Consider the following 7,176-nt stretch of genomic DNA (forward strand, 5'->3'; position numbering starts at 1 on the left):
TTTTCCTTTGTTTATTGCCCATGTCGGGTATGCGCAGGTCTTTAAAGCGTGTTGTATGTGTTTGTCCTCTTGTTTACGGTCTCTCTCTTCTGTTATTATGTTTGCTCGGTGATATAATGTTCTGATTACTGACATTTTGTGTATGGTGGGGTGTTCTGATGTCCATAATAAATATTGGTCTGTGTGTGTTGGTTTCCTGTATGTGTTTATGTTTAGGGTCCCGTCGGTCTGCCTGGTGATTTTCATGTCCATAAATGCTATGCTGCCTTCTGTTTCTAACTCATAAGTGAATTTTATGTTGCCCGTGTCGTCAATATTGTTTAAGTGTTGTGTTAGTGTTTCTGTTTGACCTTTTGGTATGATTTCCAGTATGTCGTCTACGTAGCGTTTCCATAGTTTTATTTTGCAGTTTGGGGGGGCGGTGGCTATGGCTTTTTGTTCCAGGTCTTCCATGAAAAACTCGCACAGGGTGGCTGATAACGGGTTACCCATGGCGAAGCCTTCCAGTTGTTTGTATATTGTGTTGTCGTAAGTGAAGTAAGTGGAGTTAGCTACCAGTCCTATCAGTTGTGCTATGTCATCTGCTGTGAGGTTTGTCCTTTTATGTAAAGTTTTGTCTTGTCTGATTCTGTTAACTACTATGTCTATGGTTTTTTTGGGTTGGTGTTTTTGTGAACAGAGATGTGACGTCATGTGAGATGAGTATGTCGTTGTCTTCTATTGTAATTTCCTTTAGTTCTTTTGCCAATTCTATACTATTTTTGCAGTGTTGGTCTGTATTTCCTAATAACGGGCTGATGATTCTGCTGATATCTTTTGCCATGTTGTATGTTGGTGTACCTATGCTGTCAACTATTGGTCTAAGTGGGGTGTTTTGTTTATGTATTTTTGGTGTTCCATATATTCTTGGTGTTATATTCGCCGTGGGAATCCAGTGTTTGTACATTTTTTCTGTTATTTTGCCTTTTTCGTGCAGTGGCTTCAGTAATTTTTTCATGTTTTTCTTAATGTTTTCTGTTGGATCTTTTTTAAGTATTTCATATGTATTTTTGTCTTCTAGCATCTGTTTCATCTGTTGTTTATATTTTTCTCTGTCCATAACTACTGTGGTTCTTCCTTTATCTGCCGGTAGAATAATTATCTGTTCATTTTTGGATAAAGCTGTCATGGCTGATTGTTCTTCTTTTGTAATATTGCTGTGTTGAATTTGGCTGTTTTTTAATATCCCAACTACGTTATTTCTGAGTTGTGCTTTCTTTCCCTCATCTGTGATCTGTTGACATGCTAGTTCTGTTGCTACAATAAATTCATCATATGGTATTTATTTTGGTGTGACTGCAAAGTTTAAACCTTTCTTTAATATGCTCTCTTCTGCTTCTGTTAGTTTGTATTGTGAAATGTTACATACCCATGAGTTTGGTGTGGAGTTGCCTTGTATTTCTCCCCTCTTTTTCTTGTTTATGAGTCTGTTTAACTTCTTTATGTGTCTTTCTTTCACTTTTATGAACTCTTGTTCCTGTTTTTCCATCATGTGTCCTTTAATTAGTTCCTCCATTTGTTTATCAAGTTTGTAATTCCTTTTCAAGTCCAGGTGTCCTCTTTCCAGTTCGTCCTCCACACGCCTCTGTTTGGTTATGACGTTCCTTATCCTCTCCTTGAGCAGTGCTCTCTGTGCTCTTTCTTTTATATTTTGTGCTGTCTGGGTCCGGATCGATGTTTTCAGCTGTAGGCTTGTGGGTGTGATGTTTTCGTCCCGGCATCTTAAACAGAAGCGAAGTTGGTTTCTTAGACGTGCGCGTTTCTGGTGTAATCGTTCCAAACGGCGGAAGTCCTTCGTTCCTTGTTGTCCGTATTTCTCTTTGAACATCTTAGGTGTGTTCTTGCTGTGTCTTTGTAAATCCATGCTTTCGTTCTTTTTTTAAACACAGAAACAGTTTTGTTTACCTGTTTGTAGCTACAGTTTCGCCGACGGCTGCCGGCTTCTTCAGGCTGACGCTGATGGTGGCGCGTCACTTCCTTCTCCGTTTATCTGCGGGCAGCAGAGGACGTTGTCGCCCTCTACTGCCAGAGAAGGAAGTGACGCGCCACCATCAGCGTCAGCCTGAAGAAGCCGGCAGCCGTCGGCGAAACTGTAGCTACAAACAGGTAAACAAAACTGTTTCTGTGTTTAAAAAAAGAACGAAAGCATGGATTTACAAATACACAGCAAGAACACACCTAAGATGGATCTATGTAGTTATGTAATTCGTATACTTTATATTCTGTGTGATCAGAAGATTGTGTCATCTTTATTCTTATGGTTTATTTTACCTGCGTTCATTTCCATAGTCACTCATACTTTTCCAGCTCCTCTAGTCGCTAAGACTTTGGCTTCCTCTGATGACCCATTCAGTTTAATGAATATTTTACAGCTTGCTGTCCATGTTGACTGTATTTTTCTCTGCTTTTTTTAAGATACGTGCCTTCCTTGTAATCTCTGCATTTTTCTTTGTTAAATGTTCATTCAAGTACACTTCATGTACATAAACATAGACTTCAGTTCCTTTGAGTTTTTTCCCTTGTTTGAGGAGGGCATTTTTAAATTTCCTGTTTGTGAATCATAAAATTATGGCAGGTTTGGCATCTATGTTTTTACACCTCCATTGCTGTTTGTATAAGGCTTTTGAAGGAAGTAGGGATCAGAGGCCAGGCCCAACGGAGGGCAATCAAAGAGCTCGCCACTGCAGCGGAGCAGAGCAGTCACTGGCTGTGGCTTAAATGAAGGGATGCTATTTGGGCTGCCAAATGATGACGTGGTGCTTCTGAGTGACACACACCTGGGTCTGATCAACCAGGGGTGGGCCAACCCCGGCAGAGGGTGTATTGTGATAAGTGGCCGAAACACCCAATGAGGTCGGGGCACACAACTGAAGATGTGTCACGCCAGTTTCACCACGAAATCTATGGTAAAGCGCACTCCACCAAGTTCTCAACTATTGTGCTGAAAGGGATCTGTAACAACTAGTCCTAGGAAAATTCTTTAAGATTTTTCAATATTTATCTCCAGAGTTAAACATAGATGTTTTCAACTGTTTCAGTCATACTTTTGAGCATTGTGCATCTCAGGTCATTAGCTGCATAGATGGCAACCCCACCTCCTTTTTTATTTCTCCTTTTCATTGTGAATAGTTCATATCCATCTATTTCCACTTCAGTAATTATATCATTGTCTAGCCAGGTGGCAAATATATTGAATTTTTTAAAGTTTTTCAAGTAGTCCTTTATTTTACTCAAATTTTTGTTTAGACTTCTGCTGTTGAAGTGAATTATTGACAATGCTCCATCCATATTCACATTATTGTTAAAGTTTCCTCTGTGTAATACTCACAGTTGTTTGTATTGTTATAGAGAGTTTTCTGGATCTATGTAGTTATGTAATTCGTATACTTTATATTCTGTGTGATCAGAAGATTGTGTCATCTTTATTCTTATGGTTTATTTTACCTGCGTTCATTTGCATAGTCACTCATACTTTTCCAGCTCCTCTAGTCATTAAGACTTTGGCTTCCTCTGATGACCCATTCAGTTTAATGAATATTTTAGAGCTTGCTGTCCATTTTGACTGTATTTTTCTCTGCTTTTTTAAAGATACGTGCCTTCCTTGCAATCTCTGCTTTTCTTTGTTAAATGTTCATTCAAGTACACTTCATGTACATAAACATAGACTTCAGTTCCTTTGAGTTTTTTCCCTTGTTTGAGGAGGGCATTTTTAAATTTCCTGTTTGTGAATCGTAAAATTATGGCAGGTTCGTATGTTTTTAAGCCTCCACTGCTGTTTCCAGGCCCTTCTCCGATCCACACTCCGCTGCCGCTGTTTCCAGGCCGCTCTCCGATCGTTGTATCTACTCGTCACCGACCATAGAATCCACCCGACGACGACGCTGTTTCCAGGCCCGGTAGAGCCTGGTGTAGTGGCTCTGTTGGAACCGCGCCAGGTTCGGTGTTGGGCCGGGCTGGTGTAGCTGCGCTGGGTTTGGCGTTGGGCCGGGCTGGTGGAACTGCGCCGGGTTCAGCTTTGGGCTGAGCCGGTGTAGCCACGCCGAGTTCCGCTTTGGGCCTGGCTGGTGTAGCCTCGCCGGGTTCGGCGTTGGGCCGGGCCGGTGGAACTGCGCTGGGTTCAGCTTTGGGGCGAGCCGGTGTAGCGGCGCTGAGTTCGGCGTTGGGCCGGGCCGGTGGAACCGCGCTGGGTTCGGCTTTTGGATTTGGTTTGTTTATTTCAGACTGGTTTTGTTCTTCTGTGAGACGCAGCCGCTCCAGCAGAGTAGAGAGAGTATGTTCTTCCTTGATACACCATCACACATCTGATGAGTGGTCATCTCTTCTAATTTTAGAAAAAGATAAATTCAGAGTAGCTGAATCTCAGTAAAATATGTTTTTGCTTTAAATATTAGATCATGGTTTTATTTGATTGTATACTAATTTCAGTGTTGAAAATGTTCTGTTCTTTGTAGCTGTTGATGTTTTTTAGGCTGTTTGATGTTCAAACGTGTCACAAGAAACAGCCATTTCAGGCTTTTACTGTTAAATTGAGTTACACATGAGTGCGCATGTTCCAGCCCACCCATTTGCCAAACAATGTGGGATGTACAAGTCACTACCGGTGTCCTTGATGAAATCACTTCACAAGAAACCAATAAGGAAATGGACAGCAGCCGGCATGCGTCGGTAAAGGGTTAAGTACTGAGTTTACAAAATATAAAACTTGTTTTGAGTGAAAAAAAAGGGTACAAATGAGTTTTGGTGTGGGCATTAACTGTTGAAGTATCACCCTGGCCTTTTACTGTCATCTGTTTGATCATGAGTTAACATGAGTTAGTTGTGATGGAGCCAGATAAAAGAAAGGAAAACAAAAGAAAATGCCAGGAGTGTTTTATGAATTGTTGCATGCTAACATCGAGGACACCTACAGTTTCTCTGCAAGACCAGCTCATAGCAGAGCAGACCCTATCTTGATCTTTCCTGCTTTGCGTACAAACCTTTTGCTAGGAGGCAACCTGCAAGCAGAGGAACTGTGGGAAGGTTGTCACAGGACGCTGTATGCCACTTGGAGAAGAAATCACTGCATGTAGACAATGTCAGCCTTCCCCAATAACAACCCTTGGATCACCAGGATCAAACTTCAGCTGAACAATGAAAAAGAGGGCTGCTCCAGCGACGGTCTGCCTGGGGTCTTCACGCTATGTGAACTTGGGCATTTTGTGTGTCCCCTTTTTCTCTCTCTCTCTTTCTGCAGGTATAGGAGCAGATTCTTATACATCCTTCATTGTTTATTTTTGAGAACTTTCCCCCCACTTCTTCCTTTCCTCTCACCCCTTTCTCTTTAATTTCTGTTTCTATGTCCTCAGGGATTTAAATCATCTGAAAGCATTTCTAATAAAGTTTTGATATCAGGCAGAATCTTTAATGCCACCTGTGAGAATAAAACGTTAAGGCTTGTCTTTGGCAATCAGCCAGTTTTGTAAAAGAAGATGACTGCCTTCACAAGAAGCATCAAAGAGAAAATTTGGAAAGATTTTTCCAACCGATACCAGGTACAATTGATTATGTATCATTAATAAGCTGACAGTTATAACATAAGAGACTGTGTGCAATTAATTTTTTGTCACCTATTAAACTTCTCAGGAATTGATAAGGAATTGGATCGACCTTGGTATTGGCAATAACATCACTATAAATCCCCACCTTTAATTTAGAGTCTTATTTCCTGATATGTGGACATGTTGCCTTTGATTGGCTAACAGCAACATGACTCTACCACTGACTCAGTTTGGTAAATGGCGTGTGTTTGCTTTGCTCTGCAATATTGATGTTTTATCTCCACAAATAACTCAAGCCTGAAGGAGTTCTCTTTGCTACGTCCTTTCTGTGTTCCTTATCTGATTCCATTGTGTTGGTTCTTCACTACAGAGTAAATAGAGCTTGTTGTTGTAAATGGAGCGGATGGAAGTCTGGACAAAGCTAATGAATTCAACACATTCTTAGGCTCAGTTCAGCATCATTTTCTTCAGCCAAACAGATCGCCCACTTCCTTTTACCCACAGCTTCCCTGTCACACCTCAACCATTTAGTCAACTTTTGTCATGGACACTGCTTTAGCAGCTTTCTCTTCAACCTCCTTGTCGCTTTGCCTCATCTTTTACCTGTCTGTCTTTAGCAATCAGGAGAACAGGCAGTTGGAAACAAGGCTGCAGGTCGAGATGTTGTCAAACCCAGAGTCCTCCCATCTGTTAGGGCAGCAACACCGAAGTCTGGGATCATAAAAAAGTTTAAACAATCTGATAAAACTGACCTGGGGCCTCTAGAGTTGGGTGGACAAAGAAGGATGCTTTGTTAGTAAAGAATATGATGGAAAACCTTGAGAATCTTCTTCACGGGATAACAATTCAACAACTGAGTGTCTTAAGTTAGAAGCTTCTTAAGATCTGCTGCAACCCACATCACCACAAAAGGTCCTTCCTGTCCACAGCTATGAACTGCCATATAATGTCGGTTTGAACAAGATCCTAAAAAATTACATTCCTGCTTAGATTAACGAAGTATCTTTGAATCTGAAGTGAGTTAAGCTATTGCCATACTGAGCCAGATTCTGCAGGAGGTTTCTTCCTGTAAAAGGGGAGTTTTTCTCTCCACTGTTGCTACATGCTTGCTTATTATGGGGTTGCTGTAAACTCACTGACACAACAAATCAGTGACTCCAGGCAATTTGCTGGATTTTCTTAAAACTTTAACTGGAAAAATGACCTGAACTCAATGCACTGATAAGTAGATTTAATTTGAATGTATACCTTGTAAATTATCTTCAGCTGACTCTTGTTGTGAAATGACACTATTGAATTGAACGGTCATGTTTGTCTGAGACTACTCTTTTTCAGAGATGTTTTATTCATGCTGGATCCTGAATTATCTTTGGCTATCTGATATTAGGTTTCTTTTTTTTATCTCACAACGTTAATAACCCTTTCAGGCTCAAAATAAGTTTTGATAAACATACAAACAACCAAGTCCTTCAAGGGTACTTCTGAGTCAAAAAATGCTCATGAAATAGGTATGTGGAGTAACCAGGTAGGTAGATTTTAATTTTGCAAATCTGCAACACCTGCCTCCAGAGGGTTCAAGGCTACTGCACTCAAGATGATA

Source organism: Nothobranchius furzeri, chromosome 15 (assembly GCF_043380555.1).
Source record: "Nothobranchius furzeri strain GRZ-AD chromosome 15, NfurGRZ-RIMD1, whole genome shotgun sequence".
Lineage (NCBI taxonomy): Eukaryota > Metazoa > Chordata > Actinopteri > Cyprinodontiformes > Nothobranchiidae > Nothobranchius > Nothobranchius furzeri.